The following is a 14,141-nucleotide window of genomic DNA, read 5'->3' as shown; positions in this document are numbered from 1 at the left end:
GGGAGGGGGCTCTATAGACAGGGCCTGGGAGGGGACTTTATAGACAGGGCCTGGGAGGGGACTCTATAGACAGGGCCTGGGAGGGGACCACATAGACAGGGCCTGGGAGGGGGCTCTATAGACAGGGCCTGGGAGGGGGCCACATAGACAGGGCCTGGGAGGGGACTCTATAGACAGGGCCTGGGAGGGGGCTCTATAGACAGGGCCTGGGAGGGGACTCTATAGACAGGGCCTGGGAGGGGGCTCTATAGACAGGGCCTGGGAGGGGGCTCTATAGACAGGGCCTGAGAGGGGGCTCTATAGACAGGGCCTGGGAGGGGACCACATAGACAGGGCCTGGGAGGGGACTCTATAAACAGGGCCTGGGAGGGGACCACATAGACAGGGCCTGGGAGGGGACCACATAGACAGGGCCTGGGAGGGGGCTCTATAGACAGGGCCTGGGAGGGGGCTCTATAGACAGGGCCTGGGAGGGGACCACATAGACAGGGCCTGGGAGGGGACTCTATAGACAGGGCTTGGGAGGGGACTCTATAGACAGGGCCTGGGAGGGGACCACATAGACAGGGCCTGGGAGGGGACCACATAGACAGGGCCTGGGAGGGGACTCTATAGACAGGGCCTGGGAGGGGACTCTATAAACAGGGCCTGGGAGGGGACCACATAGACAGGGCCTGGGAGGGGACCACATAGACAAGGCCTGGGAGGGGGCTCTATAGACAGGGCCTGGGAGGGGGCTCTATAGACAGGGCCTGGGAGGGGACCACATAGACAGGGCCTGGGAGGGGACCACATAGACAGGGCCTGGGAGGGGACTCTATAGACAGGGCCTGGGAGGGGACCACATAGACAGGGCCTGGGAGGGGGCTCTATAGACAGGGCCTGGGAGGGGACTTTATAGACAGGGCTTGGGAGGGGACTCTATAGACAGGGCCTGGGAGGGGACCACATAGACAGGGCCTGGGAGGGGGCTCTATAGACAGGGCCTGGGAGGGGACCACATAGACAGGGCCTGGGAGGGGGCTCTATAGACAGGGCCTGGGAGGGGACTTTATAGACAGGGCTTGGGAGGGGACTCTATAGACAGGGCCTGGGAGGGGACCACATAGACAGGGCCTGGGAGGGGGCTCTATAGACAGGGCCTGGGAGGGGACCACATAGACAGGGCCTGGGAGGGGGCTCTATAGACAGGGCCTGGGAGGGGACTTTATAGACAGGGCTTGGGAGGGGACTCTATAGACAGGGCCTGGGAGGGGACCACATAGACAGGGCCTGGGAGGGGGCTCTATAGACAGGGCCTGGGAGGGGACTCTATAGACAGGGCCTGGGAGGGGACTCTATAGACAGGGCCTGGGAGGGGACCTCATAGACAGGGCCTGGGAGGGGTGGGGTGTGGTAGAGAGAGGACCTCGCTGAGATCTAACCCTTAGAGCAGCTGGGCTTTCTCCTTCCTGGAGTCGGGAAGCAGCAGAAATCACAGCAAACCAACGGTATGACACCACACCATGGCTGAAATCTGGATCACACAGCCTTAGAATCAGTCAGACGTGGTGTCTTAAACACAACAGTAACGAGAGCTGAAAATGGCAGAAAACCTGAGATGTGCAAGGCTCTCCGGTAAACTCCAAGGGTCTTTTCAGTGACAGGATGCTCAGAGACCGCCAGGTTCGGTCCCGGTTGTCAGGTACTGGGACTTAGTCACTCCCATCTTCACAGCAAAATAAAAAGCAAAACTAAAAACCAGGAACTCTTTGTAGATGCATCAGAGAGTGTATGTCACGGGGCAACTGCCGCCCCCAAATGGAGAAGCAGACGGGTGATGCTGAGATTCACACTGACCGGAGCAATCCCGCTGGGACCAGTACCTGGGTAGGAAACGTAAACTGTAATTGGCAAGTCGCTGGAGGCTCGGTGTGGAGGAGAGTGAGAGTTGAAAGCTCCAGGGGGCTGTTGAGGGGAGTCCTACACTTTTGTGAATTTTGCCTCCAGGATCACTACCAGGAAGAAAACAGAAGGAATATCTGTGTTTTCCCATGGTCTTAGGGCCAGGGGTGGGCAAACTTTTTGACTCGAGGGCCACAATGGGTTCTTAAACTGGACTGGAGGGCCGGAACAAAAGCATGGATGGAGTGTTTGTGTGAACTAATATAAATTCAAAGTAAAGGAGTGGAGGGGAGAGCAAGAAAACCCTCTGCTCTTTCAGGTCCGCGGGCCAGATAGAACAGCCGAACGGGCCGGATCCGGCCCACGGGCCGTAGTTTGCCCAAGGCTGTCTTAGGCTCTACAGCACAGCTCTCAACCTGTGGGTCGGTTCTCAACCTGTGGGTCTTAGCAGGGTCGCCTAAGACCATCGGAAAACACAGATATTTACATGACCATTCATAACAGTAGCAAAATTACAGTTATGAAGAAGCAACGAAAATAATGTTATGGTTGGGGGTCCCTGCAACATGAGGAACTGTATTCAAGGGTTGCGGCATTAGGAAGGTTGAGAACCACTGTTTTAAGGGGACAGCATTTAAGCATTTTGAGTCGCGTTTTCAGAGGACCAGCAATACCACTTGCCGTTGGGCACTATTCCTCCTGTAGGCTCAGAGGAGATGATCAGGAAAAGAAGAAAAATAAGTAAGGTGCATTTCTTTATTTCTACTGTTACTGCCATCTGTGTGCTGCAGCTTGCACAACAACAAGTGATCACTAGGTAAATAGCAAGATTGTTGTCTGGGTTCCTTTTACAGCTTTGAAATGTAAGAGAAATCAGCTTCCAGGAGACCAAAACCACAAAAGAGGAGACAGAAACACCGGACTCTCTCTACAACCAGACAAGTCGGGAAGCAATTTAATCTGAAGAAACGTTTACAATCTTGAAGCAAGGCCTTGTGCACCACCCAGCACAGACACCATTATATTGATGAGTCCATCGGCCACATCCGAACAGCATTGCCTTCAGAAATGTTCAGAGCACTAGCCAATTATGCCCTAAAACAATTTCCATACCCAGACTTCAAAATGATGATGATGAGTATTTGAAAAAGGGGAAGAATTGGAAAAAGGAGCTGTGGCAGACTGCAGTGCTCCAAGGAATTATTAAAATAGCAGATAAAAGAAGGAAGACATTTCTGGAAAAAATACGTTGTTTTCTAGAAAAAAAAATGTTTTTAACTTGATTCTTATGTTTAGAGCTTTTACACTATGAACTGTTTGGTTTTATGTGCAAACCAAAATGCTGTAAGGTTTCTCTGTGTCTTTGTGTGTGTGTGTGTTGTGTGTTTTCACCCTTTTAACAGTTCTCTCTCTCTTCAAAATGTTATACATTCCCCCACCAGAAAAAAATATACAAGTTTGTGAGTGCACGGTAAATACCCCTACATCATGCCCCTTTGTTAATTAAATTTAAAACAACGAAGTACAGAGATAAATATAAGCCTCATTAGTGTTTGAATATGCAACTACTTTTAAGGATATCATAAAATTAATTGCTTCAAGTTAGCAGATGGAGAAGGTTAAAGTAATAATTTAAAGTAAAGCTAAAGTCTAAAAGGCCAGGAAAGAGAATGGGAGCATTATATGTTAAGAAACAAAACAGATATCCTACCTAATAAAAGAGTAATATGCAAATTGACTGTACCTCTGCTATACCCACAAGCCATGCCCACCAGCCAATCAGGAGTGAGTATGCAAATTAACCCAACCAAGATGGATGCGGCCACAGAGTGAGCAGGAGGCTTGGCTCCACTCAAAGCTACAAAGTTTCAATTATAGAAGATAAATAAATCCCAACAAAAATGGCGGCAGCCACGTAGCTGGAGAGAGCAGGCTTGAGTTGCCCCCAGTGATGGAGGAAGCCAAGTTTCTGCAGCCCTGGCAGGCCCAGGCCTCCACTCAAGGCTACAAAGTTTCAATTATAGAAGATAAATAAATCCCAGATACCAGGGCCTCCACTTAGGTCACTGGGGGAGGTGGCCAGCCTGCAAACCACCACAGGCCCCTTGCCCAGGCCGCCCCACACCCCAAGGAAACCCCCACCCTGATCCGGGACACTCTTCAGGGCAAACCAGCTGGCCCCCACCCCTGCACCATGCCTCTATCCTATCTAATCCTATCTAATAAAAGAATAATATGCAAATTGACCATCATTCCAACACAGAAAATGGCTGCCCCTATGTGGTCAAAGATGACTGCCCCCATGTGGACACAAGATGGCCATCACAAGATGGCCAGCAGGGGAGGGCAGTTGGGAGGGACCAGGCCTGCAAGGGAGGGCAGTTGTGGGCAATCAGGCCAACAGGGGAGGGCATTTGGGAGGGACCGGGCCTGTAAGGGAGGGCAGTTGGGGGTGATCAAGCCTGCAGGGGAGGGCAGTTAGGGGTGACCAGGCCTGCAGGGGAGGGAAGTTAGGGGCAAACAGGCTGGCAGGGGAGCAGTTAGGCATCAATCAGACTGGCAGGGGAGTGGTTAGGTGGTGATCAATCTGGCAGGCAGAAGCGGTTAGGGGCAATCAGGAAGACAGGCAGGTGAACAGTTGGGAGCCAGCAGTCCAGGATTGTGAGAGGTATGTCCTGTAGGATCGGGCCTAAATGGGCAGTCGGACATCCCTCGAGGGGTCCCAGATTGGAGAGGGTGCAGGCTGGGCTGAGGGACACACACCCCCATGCATGAATTTCGTGCACCGGGCCTCTAGTTATAAAATAAAACACTATCCTGTTGAAATTTGCTTAAGTATACATAATTTAGAGCCTAAGCCAGACTTTTCCAAGCACAGCTTTCTGAAAAGCATATATATAAAAAATGGTTAGCTGAATGTGTGTGTTTTTCAAAGTCTGTGTTCAATAGACCAGTAGCCACAATGTAAAAAGCAAAGGACTGCCCCTCGCTCGTTGAAAGACGTGGTCCCAGTGCCAGCCACAGGCATTGACCTGCGTGGAAGTAGCATCCATCATTGCCACATGGAAACATAGGAAAAGGACAAAGAACCAGAGTCTGGAGGCTGGATGGGTCTTCACAGCCCATGTCCTCCCATCATGCCTCAGCCTCACCCAGCTGCGTTCTCACCAGGCCAGAGAGGTAAATGCCTAACTTTTTCTTTAAAATCTATGATAGTGAAACCCAAAAATGCAGAGTGTTTTGAGTCCCAGTTCTTGTCTTGCGAAAATTGAAGGATGATGACCTGGACAAAAACAATTCACGGAACCGAAGTTTACTGAGAGCATCCATGCGAATTAAAGTCTACAAGTGCATGTGTGAGACCACACGGCCAGGAGCCACACGGGCACAGGGATGTCGGGTGTCCATTGTGTGCTGTGCGGGGGACCAAAGGGGGCCGAGAGCTTCCTTTTTGTATATAGATGCTCACCTCACTGCCTTGGGATGGGTTATCTGCACACGGTCTGTCTTAGCAATATCCATACATGTTCAAGGTCATGCCTCTGGCGCCCACCCTTCCTTCCAACCCCAGCTGGGGTGTCTTAGTAACTCCGCCTCCTGGGTTCTGGGTTCACTTCCTCCTCCCCTGGTCCAGCCCCATCTACCTAACTGTTTCTGTCTCGATTGACCACCAAGAGAACAGAGCAATCTCCTGCCTCTCCTAATACTATTTACTGGTTTTTGACGACTCATTGTTTTTAATAAATTCTAAATCAATTTATTTTTTCTGTATGCAAGTCATGTTTGCATATGTGCCAGAAATAACCCTGACACCTTTGGAAGAAGTTAGTTTAGTTGATTGTTAAACTTTGGTGACCAATATGGGCCTACGTCAACCCTACCTATAAAGAAATCACAAGACTGTATCTTGGTTATTGACTTGGAATAAGATTTGCCCCGGTTCTCAGGAAATCTGAGTAGAATTATTTCCCCAGAGAAAGATAGAAATATGATTGTGTCAGAGGAAAGGTAGAAAGGATTCTCCTTCAGGAAATAGAGGGACCAAGCTCTGCTCTTAGCAAGGGCAGTGTCTGCATACTAAACGCTCGGTACATCAGAGCAGCACTGAGGGTTTAGATGCCTTCACTGTCCAAAGAGGTGCTGGCTAAACACACCAGGACTGTGCCGTGGCACCTGTAGACCTTCTGGCCAGATCATTCGCTCCAGAATAACCCAGTTACTCATCTGGATGGAAAGAGACACCAGCCCAGGCAACATTAGAGAGAAATCGAATGAAATCACTACGTGAGGGTTTTTCCAAATCCTGGTCCCTGGACTACGCACCTAAAATCACTTGAGCTGCTTGGTAAAAGTTCAGATTCCCTCCCGAGTCTCAGCCAGACCTTTAGAATGAGAAACTGTGGAGTTCCTTCAGGGAACCAGAAGCTTTATTACACATTCTGGATGATTTTGATATTCACTCAAGTTTGAGAACCAGTGTACTATCGGTACAGATCAACTTAATGGGAGCATTCAGGGACAAAGTTCCAGGTGAGTTGGCTCTGTAGGGAAGAGTACTTGGCATTGTGACTCTAACTACAACAGAAACAAAAGACGCAGTCAGCACATCTGTCTAAGAATGAGTGTTTACATGAGTGCAATGAAAATGGAATTACATAGTTCTCCCTGAGCTTTGAAAAGGTAAGGGATACCTCTATGAACTCTGCTTAGTTTGATATGTTTCCTAAATTTCTGGGTAAGAACTTAAACCAATTTAAATAATGATGACTTAATCAATTACAGATATGTAATTAATGCATGTATTTTAAGCTCATTCTCTTTTCAATCTTCTACAAAAATTGAAAATGCATATTTAGCATCATTCATTAAAATGTTTTTCTACTCCTTCCTGCCACACCAAGCAGACAAGAACTTTCTAGTCAGTGGAGAGGCATGCTTTGTTATAACAGTAGGTAATTCATTCTAGATATTAAAAGAGCTTCCCTAAAAGTTTTATTCTCCTTGTTCTGATTCCATACATCCCAAGTCATTCTGTATTTACAAATCCCAGTTTTCTAAATTCTCTGATACCGGGAAAGTAATATAAAAGTACCCATTGGTATTGTGTTATAGGAGTATCCTGGAGATTAGTTTGTGTTAATTCCATTACGTTAATCAATTTTCAACAGCTGGGCAGTAGTCATGTGTCCAGATTTTTAGTTTAGAATATCAAGTCCAACTGATGACCCAAGAAATACACTGTTCAAGTCCATGTTACACCGTGTTCTTAGTGTCTCTGTATGACACGGTGACAACACTAACTCTCGCTTTTCAAATGCATTATCTCTTCCACTGCTCAAAAAATTGGCCCGGGGGTCACAGTTGGATTCCTGGTCAGGGCACATGCTGGATTGCCGACTCAATCCCCAGCAGAGGGTGCGTGCAGGAGGCAGCCGATCAATGATTCTCTCTCATCATGGATGTTTCTATCTCTCTCTCCCTCTCTCTCTCTTCCTCTCTGAAATATATATATATATATATATATATATATATATATATATATATATATATATATATTTTTTTTTTTTTAATTGGTGAAGCATATTGGTAATAAATCAAAAACAACAGCTGGAAATTACTGTTACAGTGGTCCCTATGCTAAGGCACTACTAATAACACAATGAAACTTTTCAAGAGGAAACCATTTCTTCTCTCTCTTACCTCTATATTAGCAATGTGATACTACCTATCTGCCAATATTCTTAAATTGGTCCTAATCTTAATCTAAACCTTGTGCGTTTTGAAATTTTGAAATGTATTATTTCATTATCCTTCTACTTAGCTAGCAATAGAAGAGAATCTTGAGTATGCTTCTTAAGTAATATAAGGAAAGTATGTTTCATCTGTTTGGCATTGTGTAATTTTCTTGTCCCATCATGAGTCACTTTAATATTTAGAATCTAGTGTCTATGTTTTTATTTATTCATTCATTGCTTTTTTCCAGGAAACACTATTCATCCAGTAAACATGTTTAAGCACTTACCAGAATGCCAGGCCCCAAGCACTGAATCACACACTACTGGTGAGGGCTCTCTTCTCTGTTATAATTTGCAGAGAGAATAATGCTGGCCTTTCAAAACTAAAGGCTAAGTTCATTCATTTCTTCATCCAGAACGGGAAGTTCATGGCCAATGGATGACTTCAGCTGAAATGAATGGTCATGAATGTCCCTCACCCTGGAAGGCAACAGCTAAGACAGAAATCTGGGGAAAACTAGCCAAAATGTAGAAGACCACACCAGACGTCATCTTTGTGTTTGGATTCAGAACTCATTTTGGTGGTGACAAGACAACTGGCTTTGGCGTGACTTAGAATTTTTTGGATTATGCAAAGAAAAGTGTACCCACACCCTGGTCAGGCATCTTAGTTTGTTGGAGCATTGTCCCAATACTCCAAGGTGGTGGGTTTGATGCCAGGTCAGGGCATATGCAGGAATCAACCTGTGATTGCATACACAAGTGGAACAATAAATCCATGTCTTTCTCTGTCTCTCTTTCACATCAATAAAAGAATACATTTTTTTAAATGACCCCAAACATAGACTTGCAAGACATGGCCCATATGGGAAGAAGAGCTCAAGTAAACAGAAAGGAACGCAAGAAGAGAATGAAGAAAGTCAGGAGACTGGAAGGCCAATGTTGGTGCCGGCAGAGAGGAGCAAAGATTCTTCCGTGACTTATCTGTGGTGGTTGTGCAGATTTTTCATCGAGAAGATTAATCAACTAGGAACTTTTACATGAAAAAAATTGTATGTTTGGAGTCAGATGATCCAAGGTGGGACCCTAGTAACCATGTGACTTATAAAAGTTACTGAAAGATTTAAGGCTTAACTTCCCCTTCTATAGAACGATTTCCAGTGACATGTGGATGTATAGACAGGGCAGGGGAAACAGTGCTGGTTTTCACAAAGCACGCATTTCTGCATTCTAGGGGCTAAGCTGAAACCTGACTTGAGGAAGCCTTCCATGTGAATTTTCATATGCAAAGGTAAGGGCCTAGCCCTTCTTCTTTTGTAAAAAAAATATTTTTTTTATTGATTTCAGAGAGGAAGTGAGAAGGAGAGAGAGAGAGAGAAACATCCGTGATGAGAGAGAATCACTGATCGGCTGCCTCCGGCACGCCTCACACTGGGAATTGAGCCCGCAACCCAGGCATGTGCCGTGACCCGGTTCATAGGTCAATGCTCAACCATTGAGCCATGCCAACTGGGCACCCTTCTTCTTTTAAAAATATAGGCATATAGAGAGGAATTCACATGTACATACTTGAGACAGGACTCTAGGAATTATCTCTATTATAAAAACCCCTTGTCCATGACGCCGTAACGACCAAAGACTGGTCACCAGGAGGCTGCGTGTACAGCAATGTGCGCGTGGGTGGGTGTGGCTGCCTGCACAGTGAGGCGTGCACGGGTGGGCAGGGACTTGACTCTGGGTCCCAAGTCCCACCCAGGGTGGTGGGATTCAGTCTGGGTCCCGCCGGCTGGCAGGTCTGGGTCTAGCGTGATATCGCGCACTGGGCCTCTAGTATTTAATAAATAAGATGTTCTGATGGTCTTTCTTTTCCTCTGAAAAGGTGATAATGACTTTTTAAAATGTCTTATTATGACTTAAGTACGGGGTGGTAAATGTGCCAGATAAGAAGAGGATTTTTATCTTATGTGGGGCCACGGGCAGCTTAGACCTCAGGAACATGGAGGTGGAGCAGAGAAAAGGGTGGGGGTGTCACTTGAAGGACTGGCAGAGCCATGGCACTTGGGAGCCCGTGAGGTTTTCCTTCCAAGGAAGCAGTGCTGTGTCACTGTGTCCTCTTACCCTAAAGGCTGCTTCAGCCTGTGGCCTCCCAGCCGCGTGTCCAGGTGTGGCCGTGATTACAGAGGGAGCCCGTGCCCACCCGCAGGGCCGCGCTGACCAGAGAGCAGGGTCACCGCGCGGAGTCAGTCACCAGATGGTCGGGGGGCAACTGGCAGGATCAGAAGAGGCGCAGTGAAGGCACAGGAAACAAGCAGCGGCCAGGAGCAGGCAGCCCTGCTGGGCGAGGGTCCTTGGGAATAACCAGGGGGAACCCAGACCTACTGTGCTCATGCCGATGGGCAGGGGCCCACACTGGTGCTGCCCAACCCGACCCATCCCCTCGGACAGGGGTGCAATCTCTGCCAACTGCATCCCCAGGCGGCTGACCACCTGACGCTCACCCTCAGGGAGAGCCAGAATGGGGTGGGGGGGGTTATGCCTCAGGGTCCCTCACAGTGACTGAGCGGGTAGGATGAGAGACAGGAGCTCTTCTCTTTGCCTCAAGTCCCATCCCAGAGTGTCATCCCTGCAGAGCTCCTGGAGGGCCGGGTGGAGTCCCGATGCAGCTGAAGTCACACAGGGTTTGGCGAGGTCTCCCCTCTCTGCGTCCTGCTTTCTCTGGAGGGTGGGGGGATGTCCTTCAAGGTCACCAGCACCTTAGCCCTTTCCTCGGGGACCGCTCCCGGGAGGGCTGCTGGAGGCAGGGCTCTCGGCCTGGTGTGATGTGTCTGTGACTCCCAGCTGGACCCCGTTGTTCAGAGAGCTTGGGAACCTCGGGTTCAAGTACACAAGGCAGTGACACGCAGCTGACGATTGCTAGTCGCGTCCTCTTTCACACCCTCTCCCACGCCAAGTTCCCGCTCCCGCGTGGACGCTTCCACTGACCGGGTCCTTGTTCTCTCAGCAAAGTGGCCGTGGTTTTTGGACTGAGTTCCTGCCTCGCAGGAACAGAAAGGAGCCTATCTCTGCAAAGCTTTCCCAAGCGTTACTGCGTTAAAAATAAGGAAATGTACGGATGTGAACGTTGAAGTCGTAGTTAAGTAGATGGGCACATCTTCCAGAAGTAAAAATTAGAGGAATATTTTTTTCAATTTAAAAAAATATAAACATTCACAAGTTCCATTTTTATTGTATTAAATACACATTAGTTGTATAGATATATATTTTTGTTACGATGGCCTTTGTTTGTGTAATAACTCTCTGAACATCGAGGCAGGAAGTTCTTGTTATGTCAAGGAAAGTCAATACCAAAGAAAGTAACGTTTGCCAAGGAAATAGATACCACAGTCTGTGTACCGTTCTATACTAAATGCCGACCTTTTTCTTCTTGCCAACAGGTGACTATCTCTTTCATGGTTTTGAATATCTGTAGGCAGTAGCTATATCTGTATACATATATATTTATTTTTACAAATGGGCTTCTATTAACTACTTCACAAAGCTGAATTTTAAAAGTGGTATCATTACTACATCCGATCCCCCACCCTCTCTCTCTCTTCAAGTACAGCACCGCAACCCTATTGATTAGAGTGATGCAGTATTCCTCTTTTTTTTTTTTTAATATATATGTATATATATTTTAAATATATTTTTATTGATATTTTACAGAGAGGAAGGAAGAGGGATAGAGAGCTAGAAACATCGATGAGAGAGAAACATCGATCAGCTGCCTCCTGCACACCCGCTACGGGGGATGTGCCCACAACCAAGGTACGTGCCCTTGACCGGAATCGAACCCGGGACCCTTCAGTCCGCAGGCCGACGCTCTATCCACTGAGCCACACCGGTTTCGGCAGTATTCCTCTTTTCAATGCATTTGTTTACTGTTCCTTATCAGTCCAATCGCTACCAAAGTGAAGCTCCCATTTCAGCCCAATGACATCCATCATTTCCCGTGAGCTGCTCTGTGCAGACGTATGTTTAATGTTATCAGATTATGAAAAGACAGTCCTCTATTATATGTTTCCACCATCCTGGAAAAAATAGACATGACTGCAAGCTTTCCAGTTAAAAGTGAACATGACCAGTGGAATTAAGCATGTGTGTAAATGTTACAGTGATGTTTTGCAAACCCACAAGTCCATCTTACATGTTAAAAGTGGCTTTCCTTTTTTAAATACAATTTTATTGATTTCAGAGAGGCAGGGAGAGGGAGAGAGAGACGGAAACATCAATGATGAGAGAGAATCATGGATTGGCTGCCTCCTGGGATGGAGCCCACAACCCCGGCATTTGCCCTGACCTGGAATTGAACTATGACCTCCTGGTTCATAGGTCAATGCCCAACCTCTGAGCCAGGCTGGCTGGGCTGAACGTGGTTTTAAAGGCACATAGGCTGGCCTTGGCGTCCCTCTGTCTTTACGCTGGAGGAAGAAGGAAAGGCCTCTGCTCCGCCACATGGGGCATTAGTACCTGGCGCCACTCCCTGCGACTTCTTCCCTGTGATGAAGTACCTGTTACCCCAGCTGTGGCATTCGGTGTGCTGTTACCCCAGCTGTGGCATTCGGTGTGCTGTTACCCCAGCTGTGGCATTCGGTGTGCTGTTACCCCAGCTGTGGCATTCGGTGTGCTGTTACCCCAGCTGTGGCATTCGGTGTGCTGTTACCCCAACTGTGGCATCCAGTGTACTGTTACCCCAGCTGTGGCATTCAGTGTGCTGTTACCCCAGCTGTGGCATTCGGTATGCCTGGCCAGCTGAGGCATTCAGTGTGCTATTACCCCAGCTGTGGCATTCGGTGTGCTGTTACCCCCAGCTGTGGCATTCAGTGTGCTGTTACCCCAGCTGTGGCATTCGGTGTGCTGTTACCCCCAGCTGTGGCATTCAGTGTGCCTGTTACCCCCAGCTGTGGCATTCAGTGTGCTGTTACCCCAGCTGTGGCATTCAGTGTGCCTGTTACCCCAGCTGTGGCATTCAGTGTGCCTGTTACCCCCAGCTGTGGCATTCGGTGTGCTGTTACCCCAGCTGTGGCATTCGGTGTGCTGTTACCCCAGCTGTGGCATTCAGTGTGCCTGTCACCCCAGCTGTGGCATTCAGTGTGCCTGTCACCCCAGCTGTGGCATTCAGTGTGCCTGTCACCCCAGCTGTGGCATTCAGTGTGCTGTTACCCCAGCTGTGGCATTCAGTGTGCTGTTACCCCAGCTGTGGCATTCGGTGTGCTGTTACCCCAGCTGTGGCATTCGGTGTGCCTGTTACCCCAGCTGTGGCATTCAGTGTGCTGTTACCCCAGCTGTGGCATTCAGTGTGCCTGGCCAGCGGTGCCACCATAAACGTGTATTTATTTGCTGCCTTTAGCTGCAGCTCACGCTGTTCCTAGAAGCAGCACCCGGCCCGGTGCGGGGAGGGTGGCTGGGCCACGAGCCCTCTGCTGCCGGCTTCGTTGGCTTCTCTGCTTCTGGCTCTGCCTTGCTGCTCAGCTCAGCACGGCCGCCCTTCAGAAGGGAGATTCGACCAGGACACTCATCTCACCCTCTTTCCTGCCTGCTTTTCAGCAGTGAAGAGGGAGAGACTGGCACGTGGCGTTCTTTGCTGGACCGGGAACGCCCGGAAGATGTGAATTCTGTCTAAACGAGTCGGTGCACACAGGAGAAGAGGAGGCTGGGGATTCACATTAAGGTGCTGCTTATAGGACGGAAACTCCCGGGTCGCTTCGGGCCAGTCCCACTGACCACATGCCTGTCTGCCTCATGGAACAACTTCAGACCAACGGTGACCTGAAGGAACAGTTTGAAAAATAACTCCTTTTACTTGGTCTTCCAATTTATTTTTATTTTATGGGCTGACTACACACACACACACACAAAAAGAAAGAAAACTAGAAAATGTGTTTACTTTTTTATATTGACTTTCTGCGAGTTAGCAATATAATGCCTGAAGATTGAATGTAATATACCTCATCTTTTTTTTTTTTTCTCATGAGGTGGAGTTACTTAGCCAATTGATTATCTTTTTTTTCTCTTTTTAAAACATTTTTCTAGCCCACTGGCCTGTTCTCTGATTGTTTCCATAGCAAAGATTGCTAGCCACTGATGCATTCTAGAGTAACATCTATCAATCCATTGGAATTCAGTAATTTGGGGCTATGATTATATATTGATCTAGAGATTAAGGTACACTTACCACTTTCTCTTATGTATTTTCCTATTGGCAAAGGAGTTTGTGAGCTTTGGAAAAGCTCTTTGGCTTTAGTCATTGTTTGAAAATTCAAGAATATTTTTAAATGTTTATTTATTCTAAAGGGAACAACATAAGTATTTATATTATACAGAACAAAAAAAAATTCCTGTATCTCAGAAATGATAGATTTTAATGTATCAGTAAGTCCATTAAATCAGTAAGTACATTCTGGTGTATCAAATTGGTGTCAAGACAAAATCAATTTTAAAGCTATCATTTTATAAATTAAATGAAAAATAGAGATTCTGATT

The sequence above is a fragment of the Plecotus auritus genome (genome assembly GCF_963455305.1).
Source record: "Plecotus auritus genome assembly, chromosome: 8".
Lineage (NCBI taxonomy): Eukaryota > Metazoa > Chordata > Mammalia > Chiroptera > Vespertilionidae > Plecotus > Plecotus auritus.
Note: the sequence above shows the minus strand (reverse complement) of the source record.